The 21,758-nt window shown below is 37.8% G+C and overlaps 1 protein-coding gene across 12 annotated transcripts in view; it reads left to right on the forward strand.

The window, feature by feature from the left end:
- RALGAPA2 (Ral GTPase activating protein catalytic subunit alpha 2) overlaps window positions 1-21,758 on the forward strand; it is a 426,648-nt gene that overhangs the window by 300,374 nt on the left and 104,516 nt on the right. The window lies entirely within an intron of this gene.

Below are 21,758 nucleotides of genomic sequence, written 5' to 3' on the forward strand. Positions count from 1 at the left end.
GTCATTCAAAAGATTCCTAAAAAGAAAAGTCCAGGACCAGACGGCTTCACATGTGAATTCTATCAAACATTCCAGAAAGAATTAGTACCAACTCTCCTCAAACTCTTCAAAAAAATTGAAGCGGAGGGAAAACTACCTAATTCATTCTATGAAGCCAACATCACCCTCATACCAAAACCAGGCAAATATATTACAAAAAAAAAGAAAACTACAGACCAATCTCTCTAATGAATATAGATGCAAAAATCCTCAATAAAATTCTAGCAAATCGTATCCAACAACACATTAAAAGAATTATACATCATGACCAAGTAGGATTCATCCCAGGTATGCAAGGATGGTTCAACATAAGAAAATCAATTAATGTAATACACAATATCAACAAGTCAAAGCAGAAAAATCACATGATCATCTCAATTGATGCAGAGAAGGCGTTTGACAAGATTCAACATCCTTTCCTGTTGAAAATACTTCAAAAGATAGGAATACAAGGGAACTTCCTTAAAATGATAGAGGGAATATATGAAAAACCCACAGCTAGTATCATCCTCAATGGGGAAAAATTGAAAACTTTCCCCCTAAGATCAGGAACAAGACAAGGATGTCCACTATCACCACTATTATTCAACATCGTGTTGGAGGTTCTAGCCAGAGCAATTAGACAGGAAAAAGAAATACAAGGCATCAAAATTGGAAAGGAAGAAGTAAAACTATCACTGTTTGCAGACGATATGATACTATACGTCGAAAACCTGGAAAAATCCACAACAAAACTACTAGAGCTAATAAATGAGTACAGCAAAGCAGCAGGTTACAAGATCAACACTCAAAAATCTGTAGCATTTCTATACACTAGTAATGAACAAGCTGAGGGGGAAATCAAGAAACGAATCCCATTTACAATTGCAACTAAAAGAATGAAATACCTAGGAAAAAATTTAACTAAAGAGACAAAAAACATATATAAAGAAAACTAAAAAAAACTGTTAAAAGAAATCACAGAAGACCTAAATAGATGGAAGGGCATACCGTGTTCATGGATTGGAAGGCTAAATATAGTTAAGATGTCAATCCTACCTAAATTGATTTACAGATTCAATGCAATACCAATCAAAATCCCAACAACTTACTTTTCAGAATTAGAAAAACCAATAAGCAAATTTATCTGGAAGGGCAGGGTGCCCCGAATTGCTAAAAGCATCTTGAGGAAAAAAAACGAAGCTGGAGGTCTTGCACTGCCTGACTTTAAGGCATATTATGAAGCCACAGTGGTCAAAACAGCATGGTATTGGCTTAAAGATAGATATATCGACCAATGGAATCGAATAGGGTGCTCAGATATAGACCCTCTCATCTATGGACATTTGATCTTTGATAAGGCAGTCAAGCCAACTCACCTGGGACAGAACAGTCTCTTCAATAAATGGTGCCTAGAGAACTGGATATCCATATGCAAAAGAATGAAAAAGGACCCATATCTCACACCCTATACAAAAGTTAACTCAAAATGGATCAAAGATCTAAACATTAGGTCTAAGACCATAGAACAGTTAGAGGAAAATGTAGGGAGATATCTTATGAATCTTACAATTGGAGGCAGTTTTATGGACCTTAAACCTAAAGCAAGAGCACTGAAGAAGGAAATAAATAAATGGGAACTCCTCAAAATTAAACACTTTTGTGCATCAAAGAACTTCATAAAGAAAGTAGAAAGACAGCCTACACAATGGGAGACAATATTTGGAAATGACATATCAGATAAAGGTCTAGTATCCAGAATTTATAAAGAGATTGTTCCACTCAACAACAAAAAGACAGCCAACCCAATTACAAAATGGGAAAAAGACTTGAACAGACACCTCTCAGAAGAGGAAATACAAATGGCCAAGAGGCACATGAAGAGATGCTCAATGTCCCTGGCCATTAGAGAAATGCAAATCAAAACCACAATGAGATATCATCTCACACCCACCAGAATGGCCATTATCAACAAAACAGAAAATGACAAGTGCTGGAGAGGATGCGGAGAAAGAGGCACACTTATCCACTGTTGGTGGGAATGTCAAATGGTGCAACCACTGTGGAAGGCAGTTTGGCGGTTCCTCAAAAAACTGAATATAGAATTGCCATACGACCCAGCAATACCATTGCTGGGAATCTACTCAAAGGAATTAAGGGCAAAAACTCAAACGGACATTTGCACACCAATGTTTATAGCAGCGTTATTTACAATTGCAAAGAGATGGAAACAGCCAAAATGTCCATCAACAGACAAGTGGCTAAACAAACTGTGGTGTATACATACGATGGAATATTATGCAGCTTTAAGACAGGATAAATTTATGAAGCATGTAATAACATGGATGGACCTAGAGAACATTATGCTGAGTGAGTCTAGCCAAAAACTAAAAGACAAATACTGTATGGTCCCAATCATGTGAAACGACATTCGAGAATAAACTTGGAATATGTCATTGGTAACAGAGTCCAGCAGGAGTTAGAAACAGGGTAAGATAATATGTAATTGGAGCTGAAGGGATACAGACTGTGCAACAGGACTAGATACAAAAACTCAAAAATGGACAGCACAATAATACCTAATTGTAAAGTAATCATGTTAAAACACTGAATGAAGCTGCATCCGAGCTATAGTTTTTTGTTTTGTTTTGTTTTACTATTATTACTTTTATTTTTTTCTCTATATTAACATTCTATATCTTTTCCGGTTGTGTTGCTAGTTCTTCTAAACCGATGCAAATGTACTAAGGAATGATGATCATGCATCTATGTGATGATGTTAAGAATTACTGATTGCATATGTAGAATGGTATGATTTCTAAATGTTGGGTTAATTTCTTTTTTTCCATTAATTAATAAAAAAAAAATTTCTAGAGTCCCCAGATAAATCCCATTTTTACTAAAATTATCTTCTGATTTTTTATGGAATATTTTATATAGTATAGAGACAAAAATATATGGGAATAAACATTTTCTTTCTCTGGACCATACCTTCCATTTCTCCTGAAATATTCGCCCTCGTCTCAAAATTATGATTTTTCCTTGCCTCTCAATTTTTTGCAACACACTTTCAAGATTTTTAGGGCAGATGAATCTTGTATCCTCTTTGTGGGATCTGCAGGCAGACAACACAACCCGTTTTCCAAATAAGACAAGTGTAAGTGACTTATCCAAGGGCATTTGGTTTCTTAGTGGCAAACCAAGTCCAGAATGAATCCCCATAAGCTGAACCGCTTCAAGAGTGGCAAGGTACTAATTCTCATGCATGTATGCAGGTGATTATTAATTAAGGGCTCTATATATCTGCTTGATCCTATGTACACATCCCACCAATTTACAGAAGTCCAGCAGAAAATTGAATCCTAAACCTTGGTATTAATTCAACCAACTTTTATATGATAAAGGCAGTGCCAGAAAGCTGGGCACAGAAATCACAGCCATATCTCATTATGAACACAATACTTCCAGTTTTAAAAAGGTATTCATAACTGACCAAGAGTAAGTCAGCTATGCAGCCTCTGCCTATGTAGTTTTTAATATAGTATGCATCTCAGTAGGCCCATATGTGGCAGTGTTCTGATGCTGGAAGTTGGAGGTTATCTGTAAGGAACTTGAACAGAGCTGAAGTGCTCACTGTCCTGCTTTGGAACATCAAGACATCTCGACTGAGTCTTTGAAAGATTCATGCCTACCGAAAAAAAAAAAAAAATGGAGATTTCAGAGGGCTTTCTGTGTCCTCAGGCTACCCATCTGTCCTTGCTCCAATAATTTAGCTCCTCCTTCCCTTCCAGGTCAGGTGATATTACACTGTGCACTTCAGTGTCATCACCTCGGCAAAAAGCTCTCTTTGCTTTCACAATATCTGACCAAGTGGAGAACCTGGATGTGAAAGTGTCTTGGCCTAGCCCCAGCCTGTTAAGGAGAAAATAATCTGAGCTGCACTTTTTAAGTTTGTGTGTCCTCTCAAAGCTGCACTTCCTCTATTCAGAAACTCACAGTGGGGTCCCACATGCACCTAATGTGCAACTGGTAAGAAAATCTAGCTTGTCAAAGTCATGGCAATCCCCATGCTCTGGTCAACATGCAAGGAGAGAGCAGTTATGAGGATTTAGAAACTTGAGCTGTTTATGATGGTACCTGTTTAACAGGGAGGGCAAGCTGAGTTAAAAGTTATGACTAGGATTAATACTTAATGAAGTCTTCCATTAAATTCACCATCAGGCATGGGAGCAGGAAGAGGCACCCAGGAGAATCACTTCTCCCAGCCCCACTGTGTACTGGCAGACCTGTTCCCCTGGGTGGGGCCATGCACCCAATCCACTGTGTGGCCTCCTTGACTGCCATGGTGTCCAGGGGCCTGGTGGCAGTTTCCACTTCCAATTCAGGGGAACCATTGTGTTTCTGGTACAAGCACTCCTTCCTTGGGTGTTAAAAATCAGAGAGCAGCATCATAGGAACGAAATAAATAAGTAAATTGCATGTGAATCAGGAATATCATCTGAAATAATAACAGTTTTTCTTCTTCCTTTCTAATGCATAATCATCTATTTCTTTGTCTTGCATTACTATATTGGTACAGACTCCAGTACAAGTGTTGGTAGATGTAATGTAGGGAACATGCCTGTCTCCTTCCCAGTCTCACACATAAAGCTTTCAAAGTTTTACCATTAAACTTAGCGGTTGTTATAGGGTTTGGTAGATATTCTTTGACAGATTAAGAAAGTTCCCTTCTGTTCACCAATTGCTAGGAGTTTTTTTCATAAGTGAACTTTGAATTTTGTAAAACACTTTTGTTAGACATCTATTGAAATAATCATCTGACTTTTCTCATTTAATCTATTACTGTAGTTAAATATACATATCAATTTTTTATGAAAGCCCTCACATCTATTCCTGGGATATTCCCAGCTTGGTCATAATTTCTTTTTTTTTTTTGGTCACAATTTCTTGTTTGATTTATTTTTATACTGTGGAATTCAATATGTTGGTATTCTATTGGGATCTTGTATGTATGTCCATGAGTGAGATTGGCCCCTCAATTTTGTTATTATGGTTATACTAGTCCAATAAAGTGAATAGGTTTATCTCTCCACTTACATTATCTAAGTTTCTTTAAAATAATAAATATTTGTTCTCTGAAGATTTTGTAGAATTTGACAGTAGATCCATCTGGGCTGGCTTTTCCAGGTTAAAATATTTTCTTCACTGTGATTCAATAATGTCAAAAGCTTACAGAATTATAGCTGTTATCCCTCTTTTGATCTTAGTTATCCTATCATGTGTTTGTTTTCTATTTCGTTAATGCCTATTTCTGTGTTAGATCAGTCCTTCCACTTTCTTTGAGTTTATTTTACTCTTATTTTTCTGTACTTTCCAGATAAAGGATAAAAAGTTAAAGAGGGAAAAGAACATATAGATCTGACAAGTAAAATCCAAAGGATAAGATGGTAGATTCAAAAAATGCCTTTACAGTAATAACTTTGAATGTTAACAGACTAAACCTACCAGTTAAAAGATACAGATTGGCAGAATCGATTAAGAAATATAATCCAGCTATAAGGGTTCTTATAAGAGAGTCATCCTAGACACAAGGATACAAATAGGTTGAAAGTTGAAAGGATGGAAAAAGATGTGCCATACAAGCTGTAACCAAAAGAAAGCAGGAGTAGCTATATGAGTATCAGACAAAATAGACTTTAAATGTAAAGATATCATAAGAGACAATGAAAGACACTGTATATTAATAAAAGGAACAATTAATCAAGAATGTCTATGCTCCCAATCAAGGAACTCCAAAGTACATGAGACAGACATTAGCAAAACTGAAAGGAGTGATAGACATTTCAACAATAATAGAAGGAGACTTCAATACACCACTCTCCTCTATAGACAGAACAACCAGACATAGGATCAACAAGGAAGTAGAGAACTTAATTTAATAAGTGTATTAGATCTAACAGACATATATTGGTCATTACACCCCAAAATACCAGGATATACATTCTTCTCTAGTGTTCGGGAAACATTCTCCAGGATAGATCATATACTGGGAAATGAAACAGATCTTTATAAATTTAAAACATTGAAATTATTCAAAGCACTTTCTCTGATCAGAATAGAGTGAAGTAGGAAATCAATAACCACCGACGAACAAGAATTTTCACAAATATATGGGATAAAATAACACATTCTTAAACAGGGAAGATCATATGGTATACTAAATGTGGCTGTGCTCAATTAAAACTTTATTTATGAACCCTAAAATTTTATTTTCATATAATTTCACGTCACAATATATTTTTTTCAGCGTTTCAAAAAGTAAAACCATTCTTAGCTTGTAGGCCATGCAAACGCTTAGCATGTCAGCCTAGATGAGGTGCCACAGGCCTAGAATATCATCCTTTAAAAAAAATTCTGTGCATGCTGAATGTATCTTTGCAATTGTTGGGTGAATTTTTTTATAGGTATACATTAGGATGAGTTTGTTAATTGTGTTGTTCAAACCGCTTATATTCATTATGCTGATTTTTTGAAATGTATTCATTGAAGTATAACGTTAATACCAAAAGGGCACAGATTGTGAGTAGCTTGATGAATGTTTTCAAAGTGAGCACACTTGTGCAACACTGCTCAAAATATGGATCAAAATATAGAATATTGCCATCCTCCAGAAAGTCTCCCACATGCCCCCTCCCAATCACTAATCCCCCCAAAATGTTTTTGAACGCTATATGAATGAAATTATACAATATGTACTTCTCAGGATCTGTTTCTTTCATTCAGTATTATAGTTAGGTCTTGTTTTATTCATTTTTGTTGTATGGAATTCTGTTAGGTAAATGTACCACAAGTTTTTTATCCATTCCCTTGTTGATGGACATTTGGGTTATACCCAATTTGGAGAATATGTGTGACTTGCCTTTTCTCTTTCATAATGCTGTCTTTTGACAGAATTTTAAAATTTTGTGTTTATTCTTTTGTACTCAAGAAATAGTCTAGACCCATGCCCCGCAGCAGCCGACCCGCCCGCCCTCCTTCTCCTCTCTTTCTCCGCCAGTCCGCCGCGCGGCGCCCACGCCCCGCAGCAGCCGACCCGCCCGCCCTCCTTCTCCGCTCTTTCTCCGCCGGCCCGCCGTGCGGCGCCCACACCCCGCAGCAGCCGACCCGCCCACCCTCCTTCTCCCCTCTTCCCCCTCCTGCTCCGGCGGCTCTCCAAACACCACGGTGCCCTCTTCTGCCTTCACCGGCTCCTCCGCCACCAGCCTCGACAGCCTTGCCGCCCTCACCTTTCCTCCTCCAGAACAGCTACTGGGGGAGTGGAGACAATACAGAGCAGCTCCCGGAGCCACGACGGAGATCAAAGGGACAGTGTACCCCATCCTGGAATGGCTGACTGTCTGGGAGAACCAGCTCCGGTGAGAAAACCGAGGGACGCGGGCTTTCCTGGGCGGGACGGCAAGCAACCGGAGTCCCTCCCTTCCTCCTGCCCAGGCCAGCTGGCAGAATTGGGCAGGCGGTCCCCTCAGGCCGCGGTGGCTAGAGTCCCCACCACGTGAGGCCCCCTGGACCAACTGAAAGAGTTGGGTCAGAAATCCCCAGACTGCGGAGAATGGTGACCAGGGGGTCCCTTCCAAACACGTGACTCCCCGGTCCGCCTGGAAACAGTGCACTCTCCCGGGTTGCAACAGCTGGCGCCATTCCGCCAAGCTTGGCGCCCCGGGCCGACTAGGAAATTTGGTCGGGCGCTCTCACGTGCTGTGGCGGCCGGCGACCTTCCCCGCGTAGGGACCCCCAGGCCGGCTGGCACTCTTCCAAGACGCTTCGGCTGCCAAACCTCCCCTACGGCGAGAGTTTTCCAGAGTTAAAGGACCCACAGCAACATTTACTGGTGGATCCCGTAGACAAACGTGTGCCACGAGCGCGACCTACTGGGCAGGATAAGAAAAACAGAACCCAGAGATTTCACAGAAAAATCTTACAACCTGTGGGGTCCAACACTCAGGGAAATCTGACTAAATGCCCAGACGCCAGCAGAAGATAACGGATCATGCTCAGAAAATTGAAAATATGGCCCAGTACAAGGAACAAACTAATAGTACAAATGAGATACAAGAGCTGAAACAACTAATGCTGAATATACGAACAGAAATGGAAAACCTCTTCAAAAACGAAATCAATACATTGAGGGAGGACATGAAGAAGACATGGGCTGAACATAAAGAAGAAATAGAAAAACTGAAAAAACAAATCACAGAGCTTATGGAAGTGAAGGATAAAGTAGAAAAGATGGAAAAAACTATGGATACCTACAATGATAGATTTAAAGAGACAGAAGATAGAATTAGTGATTTAGAGGATACAACATCTGAATTCCAAAAAGAAACAGAAACTATCCAGAAAAGAATGGAAAAATTCGAACAGGGTATCAGGGAACTCAAGGACAATATGAATCGCACAAATATACGTGTTGTGGGTGTCCCAGAAGGAGAAGAGAAGGGAAAAGGAGGAGAAAAAGTAATGGAAGAAATTATCACTGAAAATTTCCCAACTCTTATGAAAGACCTAAAATTACAGATCCAAGATGTGCAGCGCACCCCAAAGAGATTAGACACAAATAGGCATTCCCCAAGACACTTATTAGTTAGAATGTCAGAGGTCAAAGAGAAAGAGAGGATCTTGAAAGCAGCGAGAGAGAAGCAATCCATCACATACAAGGGAAACCCAATAAGACTATGTGTAGATTTCTCAGCAGAAACCATGGAAGCTAGAAGACAGTGGGATGATATATTTAAGTTACTAAAAGAGAAAAACTGCCAACCAAGACTCATATATCCAGCAAAATTGTCCTTCAAAAATGAGGGAGAAATTAAAACATTCTCAGACAAAAAGTCACTGAGAGAATTTGTGACCAAGAGACCAGCTCTGCAAGAAATACTAAAGGGAGCACTAGAGTCAGATACAAAAAGACAGAAGAGAGAGATATGGAGAAGAGTGTAGAAAGAAGGAAAGTCAGATATGATATATATAATACAAAAGACAAAATGGTAGAGGAAACTATTATCCAAACAGTAATAACTCTAAATGTTAATGGACTGAATTCCCCAATCAAAAGATATAGACTGGCAGAATGGATTAGAAAGCAGGACCCTTCTATATGCTGTCCACAGGAAACGCATCTTAGACCCAAAGACAAATATAGGTTGAAAGTGAGAGGTTGGGAAAAGATATTTCATGCAAATAACAACCAGAAAAGAGCAGGAGTGGCTATACTAATATCCAACAAACTAGACTTCAATTGTAAAACAGTTAAAAGAGACAAAGAAGGACACTATATACTAATAAAAGGAACAATTAAACAAGAAGACATAACAATCATAAATATTTATGCACCGAACCAGAATGCCCCAAAATACGTGAGGAATACACTGCAAACACTGAAAAGGGAAATAGACTCATATACCATAATAGTTGGAGACTTCAATTCACCACTCTCATCAATGGACAGAACATCTAGACAGAGGATCAATAAAGAAATAGAGAATCTGAATATTACTATAAATGAGCTAGACTTAACAGACATCTATAGGACATTACATCCCACAACAGCAGGATACACCTTTTTTTCAAGTGCTCATGGATCATTCTCAAAGATAGACCATATGCTGGGTCACAAAGCAAGTCTTAACAAATTTAAAAAGATTGAAATCATACACAACACTTTCTCGGATCATAAAGGAATGAAGTTGGAAATCAATAATAGGCGGAGTGCCAGAAAATTCACAAATACATGGAAGCTCAACAACACACTCTTAAACAACAAGTGGGTCAAAGAAGAAATTGCAAGAGAAATTAGTAAAACCTAGAGGCGAATGAAAACAAAAACACAACATATCAAAACTTATGGGACGCAGCAAAGGCAGTGCTAAGAGGGAAATTTATTGCCCTAAATGCCTTTATCAGAAAAGAAGAAAAGGCAAAAATGCAGGAATCAACTGTCCACTTGGAAGAACTGGAGAAAGAACAGCAAACTAATCCCAAAGCAAGCAAAAGGAAAGAAATAACAAAGATTAGAACAGAAATAAATGAAATTGAAAACATGAAAACAATAGAGAAAATCAATAAGACCAGAAGTTGGTTCTATGAGAAAATCAATAAGTTTGATTTTGTCAACCTTAGCAAGATTGACAAAAAGAAGAAGAGAGAGGATGCAAATAAATAAGATCAGAAATGGAAGAGGAGACATAACTACTGACCTCACAGAAATAAAGGAGGTAATAACAGGAAACTATGAACAACTTTACGCTAATAAATACAACAATTTAGATGAAATGGATGGGTTCCTGGAAAGACATGAACAACCAACTTTGACTCAAGAAGAAATAGATGACCTGAAGAAACCAATCACAAGTAAAGAGATTGAATTAGTCATTCAAATGCTCCCCAAAAAGAAAAGTCCAGGACCAGACGGCTTCACATGTGAATTCTATCAAACATTCCAGAAAGAATTAGTACCAACTCTCCTCAAACTCTTCAAAAAAATCGAAGCGGAGGGAAAACTACCTAATTCATTCTATGAAGCCAACATCACCCTCATACCAAAACCAGGCAAAGATATTACAAAAAAAGAAAACTACAGACCAATCTCTCTAATGAATATAGATGCAAAAATCCTCAATAAAATTCTAGCAAATCGTATCCAACGACACATTAAAAGAATTATACATCATGACCAAGTAGGATTCATCCCAGGTATGCAAGGATGGTTCAACATAAGAAAATCAATTAATGTAATACACCATATCAACAAATCAAAGCAGAAAAATCACATGATCATCTCAATTGATGCAGAGAAGGCGTTTGACAAGATTCAACATCCTTTCCTGTTGAAAACACTTCAAAAGATAAGAATACAAGGGAACTTCCTTAAAATGATAGAGGGAATATATGAAAAAACCACAGCTAATATCATCCTCAATGGGGAAAAATTGAAAACTTTCCCCCTAAGATCAGGAACAAGACAAGGATGTCCACTATCACCACTATTATTCAACATTGTGTTAGAAATTCTAGCCAAAGCAATTAGACAAGAAAAAGAAATACAAGGCATCAAAATTGGAAAGGAAGAAGTAAAACTATCACTGTTTGCAGACGATATGATACTATATGTCGAAAACCCGGAAAAATCCACAACAAAACTACTAGAGCTAATAAATGAGTACAGCAAAGTAGCAGGCTACAAGATCAACGTTCAAAAATCTGTAGCTTTTCTGGACTTCCGGAGAAGATGGCGGCTTAGTAAGACGCGCGGGTCTTAATTCGTCCTCCAGAAAAGCAACTAAAGAAACAGAAACAATACGAAACAGCTCCTGGAGTCACGAAAGAGACCAAAAAGACAGCGTACCCCATTCTGGAACAGCTGAACGGGCAGGGAGAATCCGCTGCGGTGAGATACCCGAGGGGCGCGCGTTTTCCCGGCCGGGGCGGCTGGCGACTGGGGTCCCCTCCACGCACGTGGCTCCCCGGTCTGACAGGGAACGTTGGATAGCGGGGCCCTCCCGTCACGCTTGGCGTCTCGGGCCAGCTGGGCAATCAGGACCGGCACTCCCCCAAGCCGCGGCGGCCGGCGACCCCCCCTCCACGCGCGGTTTCCCGGGCTGACTGCACCGCAGACAGACGAGCGCCACGAGCGCCACCTACTGGACAGGAAAAGAAAAACAGAGCCCAGAGATTTCACAGAAAAACCTCTCAACCAGCCGGGTCCCACACCCAGGGAAATCTGATCAAATGCCCAGACACCAGCAGAAAATAATGGATGATGCTCGGAAAATTGAAGATATGGCCCAATCAAAGGAACAAACCAATAGTTCAAATGAGATACAGGAGCTGAGACAACTAATGCTGAATATACGAACAGAAATGGAAAAACTCTTCAAAAACCAAATCAATAAATTGAGGGAGGACATGAAGAAGACATGGGCTGAACAAAAAGAAGAAATAGAAAATCTGAAAAAACAAATCACAGAACTTATGGGAGTGAAGGACAAAGAAGAAAAAATGGAAAAAACAATGGATACCTACAATGGTAGATCTAAAGAGACAGAAGCTACAATTAGTGAACTGGAGGATGGAACATCTGAATTCCAAAAAGAAACAGAAACTATAGGGAAAAGAATGGAAAAACTTGAGCAGGGGATCAGGGAACTGAATGACAATATGAAGCGCACAAATATACGTGTTGTGGGTGTCCCAGAAGGAGAAGAGAAGGGAAAAGGAGGAGAAAAACTAATGGAAGAAATTATCACTGAAAATTTCCCAACTCTTATGAAAGACCTAAATTTACAGATCCAAGAAGTGCAGCGCACCCCAAAGAGAATAGACCCAAATAGGCGTTCTCCAAGACATTTACTAGTTAGAATGTCAGAGGTCAAAGAGAAAGAGAGGATCTTGAAAGCAGCAAGAGAAAAACAATCCATCACATACAAGGGAAACCCAATAAGACTATGTGCAGATTTCTCAGCAGAAACCATGGAAGCTAGAAGACAGTGGGATGATATATTTAAAATACTAAAAGAGAAAAACTGCCAACCAAGACTCCTATATCCAGCAAAATTGTCCTTCAAAAATGAAGGAGAAATTAAAACATTTATAGACAAAAAGTCACTGAGAGAATTTGTGACCAAGAGACCAGCTCTGCAAGAAATACTAAAGGGAGCACTAGAGTCAGATACGAAAAGACAGAAGAGAGAGGTATGGAGTAAAGTGTAGAAAGAAGGAAAATCAAATATGATATATATAATACAAAAGCCAAAATGGTAGAGGAAAATATTATCCAAACAGTAATAACACTAAATGTTAATGGACTGAATTTTCCCAATCAAAAGACATAGAATGGCAGAATGGATTACGACCCAGCAATACCACTGCTGGGTATCTACTCAAAGGACTTAAGGGCAAAGACAAAGATGGACATTTGCACACCAATGTTTATAGCAGCATTATCTACAATTTCAAAGAGATGGAAACAGCCAAAATGTCCATCAACAGACGAGTGGCTAAACAAACTCTGGCGTATACCTACGATGGAATATTATGCAGCTTTAAGACAGACTAAACCTATGAAGCATGTAATAACATGGATGGTCCTAGAGAACATTATGCTGAGTGAGTCTAGCCCAAAACTAAAGGACAAATACTGTATGGTCCCACTGATGTGAACCGACATTCGAGAATCAGCTTGGAATATGTCATTGGTAACAGAGACCAGCAGGAGTTAGAAACAGGGTAAGATAATGGGTAATTGGAGCTGAAGGGATACAGACTGTGCAACAAGACTAGATACAAAAACTCAAAAATGGACAGCACAATAATACCTAAGTGTAATATAACTAGGTTGGAACACTGAATGAAGCTGCACCTGAAATATGGTTTTTTGTTTTTGTGTTTGTATCTTTTGTTTTTTTTTTCTTTTTCCTTTTTATATATGTATATATATTTTATTAGTATTATTATTTTATTTCTCCTCTCTGTATTAACATTCTATATCTTTTTCTGCTGTTTTGCTAGTTCTTTTCCTAAATCGATGCAAATGTACTAAGAAATGATGATCATACATCTATGTGATGATACTAAGAATTACTGAGTGCATGTGTAGAATGGAATGATTTCTAAATGTTGTGTTAATTTCTTTTCTTTTTTTTTGATTAATAAAAAAAATTTTTTAAAAATAAATAAATAATAGGGGGAACAAATGTTAAAATAGATTTAGTTTGAAATGTTAGTGACCAATGAAAGAGTCAGTAAGGGGTATGGCATGTAAAATTTTTTTTCTTTGTTTGTTATATTTTTCTGTTGTCTTTTTATTTCTTTTTCTGAATTCATGCTAATGTTCTAAGAAATGATCATGATGATGAATATGCAACTATGTTGTGAATTGCTGAGTGTATGTGTTGGGAATGTTTGTGCTTCTTGTAATTTTTTTAATTAATAAAAAATTTAAAATGAAAAAAAAAATCTGTAGCTTTTCTATACACTAGTAATTAACAAGCTGAGGGGGAAATCAAGAAACGAATCCCATTTACAATTGCAACTAAAAGAATAAAATACCTAGGAATAAATTTAACCAAAGAGACAAAAAACCTGTATAAAGAAAACTACAAAAACTGCTAAAAGAAATCACAGAAGACCTAAATAGATGGAAGGGCATACCGTGTTCATGGATTGGAAGACTAAATATAGTTAAGATGTCAATCCTACCTAAATTGATTTACAGATTCAATGCAATACCAATCAAAATCCCAACAACTTATTTTTCAGAATTAGAAAAACCAATAAGCAAATTTATCTGGAAGGGCAGGGTGCCCCAAATTGCTAAAAACATCTTGAGGAAAAAAAACAAAGCTGGACGTCTCGCGCTGCCTGACTTTAAGGCATATTATGAAGCCACAGTGGTCAAAACAGCATGGTATTGGCATAAAGATAGATATGTCGACCAATGGAATCGAGTAGAGTGCTCAGATATAGACCCTCTCATCTATGGACATTTGATCTTTGATAAGGCAGTCAAGCCAACTCACCTGGGACAGAAGAGTCTCTTTAATAAGTGGTGCCTAGAGAAATGGATATCCATATGTAAAAGAATGAAAGAAGACCCACATCTCACACCTTATACAAAAGTTAACTCAAAATGGATCAAAGATCTAAACATTAGGTCTAAGACCATAAAACAGTTAGAGGAAAATGTAGGGAGATATCTTATGAAACTTACAATTGGAGGCAGTTTTATGGACCTTAAACCTAAAGCAAGAGCACTGAAGAAAGAAAGAAATAAATGGGAGCTCCTCAAATTTAAACACTTTTGTGCATCAAAGAACTTCATCAAGAAAGTAGAAAGATAGCCTACACAAGGGGAGACAATATTTGGAAATGACATATCAGATAAAGGTCTAGTATCCAGAATATATAAAGAGATTGTTCAACTCAACAACAAAAAGACAGCCAACCCAATTACAAAATGGGAAAAAGACTTGAACAGACACCTACCAGAAGAGGAAATACGGATGGCCAAGAGGCACATGAAGAAATGTTCAATGTCCCTGGCCATTAGAGAAATGCAAATCAAAACCACAATGAGATATCATCTCACACCCACCAGAATGGCCATTATCAACAAAACAGAAAATGACAAGTGCTGGAGAGGATGCGGAGAAAGAGGCACACTTATCCACTGTTGGTGGGAATGTCAAAGGGTGCAACCACTGTGGAAGGCAGTTTGGCGGTTCCTCAAAAAGCTGAATATAGAATTGCCATACGACCCAGCAATACCATTGCTAGGTATCTACTCAAAGGACTTAAGGGCAAAGACACAAACGGACATTTGCACACCAATGTTTATAGCAGCATTATTTACAATTGCAAAGAAATGGAAACAGCCAAAATGTCCATCAATAGATGAGTGGTTAAACAAACTGTGGTATATACATACGATGGAATATTATGCAGCTTTAAGACAAGATAAACTTATGAAGCATGTAATAATATGGATGGATCTAGAGAATATTATGCTGAGTGAGTCCAGCCAAAAACTAAAGGACAAATACTGTATGTTCCCACTGATGTGAACGGACATTCGAGAATAAACTCGAAATATGTCATTGGTAACAGAGTCCAGCAGGAGTTAGAAACAGGGTAAGATAATGTGTAATTGGAGCGGAAGGGATACAGACTGTGCAATAGGACTAGATACAAAAACTCAAAAATGGACAGCACAATAATACCTAATTGTAAAGTAATCATGTTAAAACACTGAATGAAGCTGCATCTGAGCTATAGGGTTTTTTTTTTGTTGTTTTTTACTATTATTACTACTTTTATTTCTTTTCTCTATATTAACATTTTATATCTTTTTCTGTTGTGTTGCTAGTTCCTCTAAACCGATGCAAATGTACTAAGAAACGATGATCATGCATCTATGTGATGATGTTAAGAATTACTGAGTGCATATGTAGAACGGTATGATTTCTAAATGTTGTGTTAATTTCTTTTTTTTTCTTCTTTTTCTTTTTTTCTTTCTTTCCGTTAATAAAAAAAAAAAAAAAAAAAGTATTTGCAAAATCCCCTTCAGGGAGTGGTGGGAAGGAGGGAAGTTTCAACTTCCCCAGGTTGAATTCTTGGGGTTTTCACAAGCAGTGTGGACAATCAGGCTGTGGGCTGAGTCCCCAATCTTGGGGTCTTTTGATGTGAAGCTTGGCCCCACGGGGGATGGGTCGAGCCTGCTTGAGGTTGGGTCTAAGAGATACCACCAAGAGAACTTCTTTTGTTGTTCAGATGTGGCCTCTCTCTCCAGCCAACACAACAAGCAAACTCACCACCCTCCCCCTGTCTACGTGGGCTATGACTCCCAGGGGTGTGGAACTTTCTGGCAGTGTGGGACAGAAATCCTAGAATGAGCTGAGACTTAGCATCAGAGATTGAGAAAACCTTCTCAACCAAAAGGGGGAAGAGTTGAATGAGACAAAATAAAGTGTCAATAGCTGAGAGATTCCAGAGTTGAAAAAAAAAAAAAAAAAGAAAAGAAATAGTCTACCTCAAGGTTGTGAAGATTCTCTTCTGGATCCTTTATGGTTAACTTTAATATTTAATTCTATAATCCATCTTGATTTTTGTATGTGATGTGAGGTAGAGGTCACAGTTCACTTTTTCAGTTGTTCCATTGTCTTTACTGAAGCAGACTTTCCTTTCCCCATCAAATTAGTGTGCTGCCTTTATTGCAAAACCAATTAACTATAAATGTGTGCCTCAATTTTCAGACTCTTTATCTGTAGAATATGATATCTTAATTATTAATTAGTTTTATAGTATAAATCAGTAATATGTTTTATTTTCTTGACTAATTTATGACTTTTCTATTCTCTATATATTTAGAAGTTTGTCCATAGATATGAAGCAAGCTTGCTAGAATTTTAATTGGCCTTTTGTTGTATTTATAGCTCTATTTTGGAATAATTGTTATCTTAACATCGAGGCTTCCAACTGTGAACCATCTCTCCATTGATTTAGGTTATCTTTTATTTATTTCAGCAATATTTGGTAGTTTTCAGTGTAGGTCTTATACATCATTTGTTTAACTTCTAAGTATTTGATGTTTTTAATGCTATTATTAATAGTATTTTTAAAATTTCATTTTCTAGTTGTTGATTGCTAGCATACAGACATTTAACTGCTTTGGGGAGGGGTTGTATTGATTGACCTTTTATCTTGTGACCTTTCAAAATTCACTTACTAGTACTAATTACTTTTAAATTCCTTCAGATTTTTTGTATGTATATATTTCAATATATTGTTTGTTATATATGAATAAAAATAATTTTACTTCTTTTTGCTCTTTCATTCATCCATCATTCTTCTTTATTGTAATGGCTAAGACCTTCAAAACTGTTGATTAGTGGAAAGAAGAGTAGACTTCCTTGACTTTTCAGACCTTAGGTAGAAAACATTTAATATTTCACCATTAATTATGATGCTAACTGTAATTTTTCTTCTATAAGATCTCCTTATCAAATTGAGACAGTTCCCTTCTATTCCCTGTTTCCAGTTTGCATTTTTTTTTATCATGAATGTGTGTTGAATTGTATCAAATACTTTTCCCAAATCTATTGAGATCATATGGTTTTTCTTCTTTAATGAATGTTAAACCAATCTTGCCTTCGTAGGGAAAATCCCACTTGGTCAAGATATATCATGCTTTTAATATATTGCTGGATTTAATTTGCTAAAGTTTTACAAAGGGTTTTTGCATCTTTGTGGAGAGATATTGGTCAGTAGCTTTTTTATGCTTTTGTCTGGTTTTAGTGTTAGGTTAATGATACTTCATAAAATGAGTTGGAAACTGTTCCCTCTTCCTCTATTCTCTGAAAGTGTTTGTAAAAGAGTGACATTATTTCTTCTTTAAATGTTGGCAGCATTCACCAGTGAAACTATCAAAGCCAGGAATATTCTTTGTAAGAAGATGTTAATTATTCAGTTTCTTTAAAAGATAAAAGTTTAGTAAGAGCTTGTATTTTTCCTTATATTTTTCAGGGAACTTGTCTATTTTCTCTGGTTTGTCTGGTTTATTGCCAGAAGTCATTACTAATTCTTTTATACCTTTTAATCTTTATAGGGTCTGCCAAAATATCCTCATTTTTATTTCTGATACTGGTGATTTGTGTTTTGTATTTTTTTCCTTCTTTTTCTTGATCGGTCTTGCTAAGGTTTATCAATTCTATAAACTTTTCAAAAACCTAACATTTGGCTTTCTTGAGTTTCTCTATTCTCTACACAACTTTAGCAGCATCCCACAAATTTCATTAGCTGTATTTGCATTATAATTCAGTAAAAATATTTTCTAACTTGCAGTGTGATTTTTTTGATGTAAAGGTTGTGTTAGAAGTATGTTGTTTAATTGCCAAATATTTGGAGATTTTCTAATTCTCTTACTTCGTTACTGAATGTCATCTCACTTAATTTCACTGTGCCCTGAGAACATATTCTGTATAGTTTCAGTCTTCTGAAATTTATTGAGACTTGTGTTTTATGGCACAGAGTATGGCCTATGCATTTATTATCCATTGCTGTATAACAAATTATTCCCAAAAGTTAGGGACTTAAAATAGCACATGTAAGTCAATATTTTCCGCAATTTAAGAGTAAGTTAGTGCTGGTTCAGGCTCAGGGTCTCTCAGAATCATAAGATTGTAGTTAAGATTCATCTAGGGCTATTGCAATCTGAAGGCTTAACTGGAACTGGTGAACTGCTTTCAAGAAGACTTGTTCAGATGGCTGTTGGCCAGAGGCCTAAGTTCTTCTCTGGCTACTGGCAGGAAATATAGTTCTTCACTGTGTAGGCTTTCCCACAGAGCCTTGAATGTCCTTATCACATTGAGGCTAGTTTCTTCCAGAGTGAGATCCAGGAAGACGAGAGCAAGAAGGTAGGTTCAATGCCATTTTATGGCCTAGTCTCTTAAAGTGATATATTGTCACTTCTGCAATATTCTGTTCACTAAAAGTAAGTTACTGACTCCAGCTTACACTCAAGTGGAGAGGAATTAGGCCCCATTTCTTAAAAGATAGAATATCAAAGAATTTGTGCACATATTTTAAAATCATGAAAGCCTATTTTGATTAATAGGCTTTTGAAAAGAATGAATATTCAGCAGTTGTTTGACGCGATTGGTTAATAATATTGTTCACAATTAATGAAATACTATTGCACTCTCAATTAATGTGGGAGGAGAGTTAGCTCAAACTATTACCATGGATTTGTTGATTTCTTTCTTTAGTTCTGTTAATCTTTCCTTTATGTGTTTTTAAGCTATCTTACTGGTTGCAGTCAAATATATAATTGTTATTTCTTTCTGATGAATTGACCCTCTTGTCCTTATGATCAATTTGATTTTAAATTATTGCTGTTTCAATTATTCTGGTTTCTTCTCTGGAATGTAATTCTTTGATTGGGTGTCTACTCCTTCTTTATCATCATCCCATTTGGTTTATCTCTTTTTTCTTTTTCCTCTGGGCTATGGGAGAGTATCTCAAGTTTGGCTCTCCATTTGATAGATTCAGTTTTCTGTTTTCTTGATTCTGTTTTTCTTTTCTTCACTGCCTCTAAAGCATACTCTAATTCTTTGTTTACCTAACTGTCTGGCCTGAGTTGCATCTTGATTTCCTCTTATCATATAACTCTTTGCTCCTGTCTCTTAAAGGCTGTGATTTCCTGCATTCTTTTTAAGGTCTAGATGGCTTTCTAAAATATTATTTTTGTTTCTAACAGTAGAAAATTTTCTGAGGTTAGTTTTTTTGTGTATTTTTCCCATAGGCTTTATATTTTTTCCCTTTAGATTGGCACCTGACATCAAAAGGGCACATTAAGTGCTTTTCCTAATCCCCTTGTTTATGTGCAATCTTGATAAGCTCTTCTCCTTAAGTTAATGCTAGATAACAATTCATAATGTCTTTTAGCTGGCTTTCATCTTCAGAAGCTCCTCTGGTTGAGGTGGCATCTCTTTCTCCCAGTATTTGGTCCTCTGATGTCCTTGCCATACAAGAATTTCCAAAACCACAACCTCTAGCATTTACTGGTCTCAGAGCTCACTACAGTTCATGCCCAGTCTATAGTTTGTACCTCATTGGATATAGTACACCACTGCCAGAATCCTTCCTTTCTGCTCCGTTGCTCCTTGGGAATTGTGGCTTCTGAATATAAAATGAGGAGATGAGAATTAGAGCAAAACTGGTATAGAAAAGTGCTATGCACACATCACAGAGAAACTCCTGCTAGTAACAGGGCTGACTTCATGATTTCATCTTGGTAGAGACCCTGTATCACTGAACCTGAGGACAAAAAGTGAGGAAGACCCTACCCTTTTTTCACAATAGCCATTTTGCTATTTGAAGCTGCAAGTCATCATCAGCCATTATTGTAATTCTTCCTCACTTCCATAATTTTTACAATTCATGGATTTTCCTATTAAATTCTGATAGAAAGTTGATTGGTAGGGTTACTCTGATGATCTTGGGAGATCTGGCTTCTCCCAAGGCTGATTTATTCACCTTCTTCTTAGACATCTGCCTTGCCTACCCCAGAAGTACACCAAATTCAAAAGTCTAAAACTGAACCGGTCATCTTTTTCCACAGCCGCTTACAGCCCCTCACTTGCAGCTGTTTCTCCTCTGTGGGCCTTCTAGTATGACATTGTGAACTGCCATTTGCCTTATTGTCACTTCCATTCAACCCCAGTCCCTGTTGATTCTGTATCTGAGAAATCCCTTGAGTGCATTCACTTCGTTACCCCCAATGCCACTCCCTACCCACTCCCCCATCCCTATCTCTTCTCTGGATTATATCCACTAGCTCCAGTCTTGGCCCCTCCATACTGTACAGATGTTTTTCTGGAGAAAAAAATCTACACATCCTCCTCTGCTTGTGGTCTCTCACATCCGTAAATTTTAAGCCCAGATTCCTTAACATAACTCCAAAGATGTTACATGACAGGGCAACCTCTGCCTATTCTCCAGCTCTAGAACCTACCTCCCCACCTCTCACTGTCTCACCTTGCACCTTCACTCTAGTCTTCTTGCTACCAGGACTTTACATGAGTGGCTTTTTCACCTGTCATCCTGCCAACTTCTAATTATTCTTTGATTTCTAAGTCGCTCCCTCTGGGAAGCCTTTGCTCACTCCCTGAGATCTGTCTGCATTCTCTTGATAGTACTCAGACTTACCCTTATCATGACTGTACTCATCCCAGTGCATTGTAATGGTCATTTACTTGGCTGTAGTTCACGTGGGTTTCATGTGGGCAAAGACATTCTTTCATTCTCTGTTGTCTCCCAATCCCTTCACCCAGTGCCAACCCCAGAGGAGGTGTTCTATAAATAATTAGTTGTTGGAGAAAGACCCACATTTATTAACTAATAAGGTATTTAAAATATTAATGAATTTCACAAATATTTGCATTCCAGCCATGTCCTGGGTGCAGTGCTATTCATTGGGGAGTTTTCTCCTCTGTCTCTAGCCACTCCTCAGTCTTCCTTGCTGTTTCTTCTTGCTGCCTGGCCTCTACCCTGACTTCAGCCTGGTGTGTCCCTTGTTCCCTCACTACTTCACCATTGTGTATCTAATGGGCATCACAAACTTAGCACATCCCAAATTTAGCCAGTGACCCTCCCTCACAGTCTTCCCCATTTCATAAAAAGGTGGCTCC

The sequence above is a fragment of the Tamandua tetradactyla genome, chromosome 1 (assembly GCF_023851605.1).
Source record: "Tamandua tetradactyla isolate mTamTet1 chromosome 1, mTamTet1.pri, whole genome shotgun sequence".
Lineage (NCBI taxonomy): Eukaryota > Metazoa > Chordata > Mammalia > Pilosa > Myrmecophagidae > Tamandua > Tamandua tetradactyla.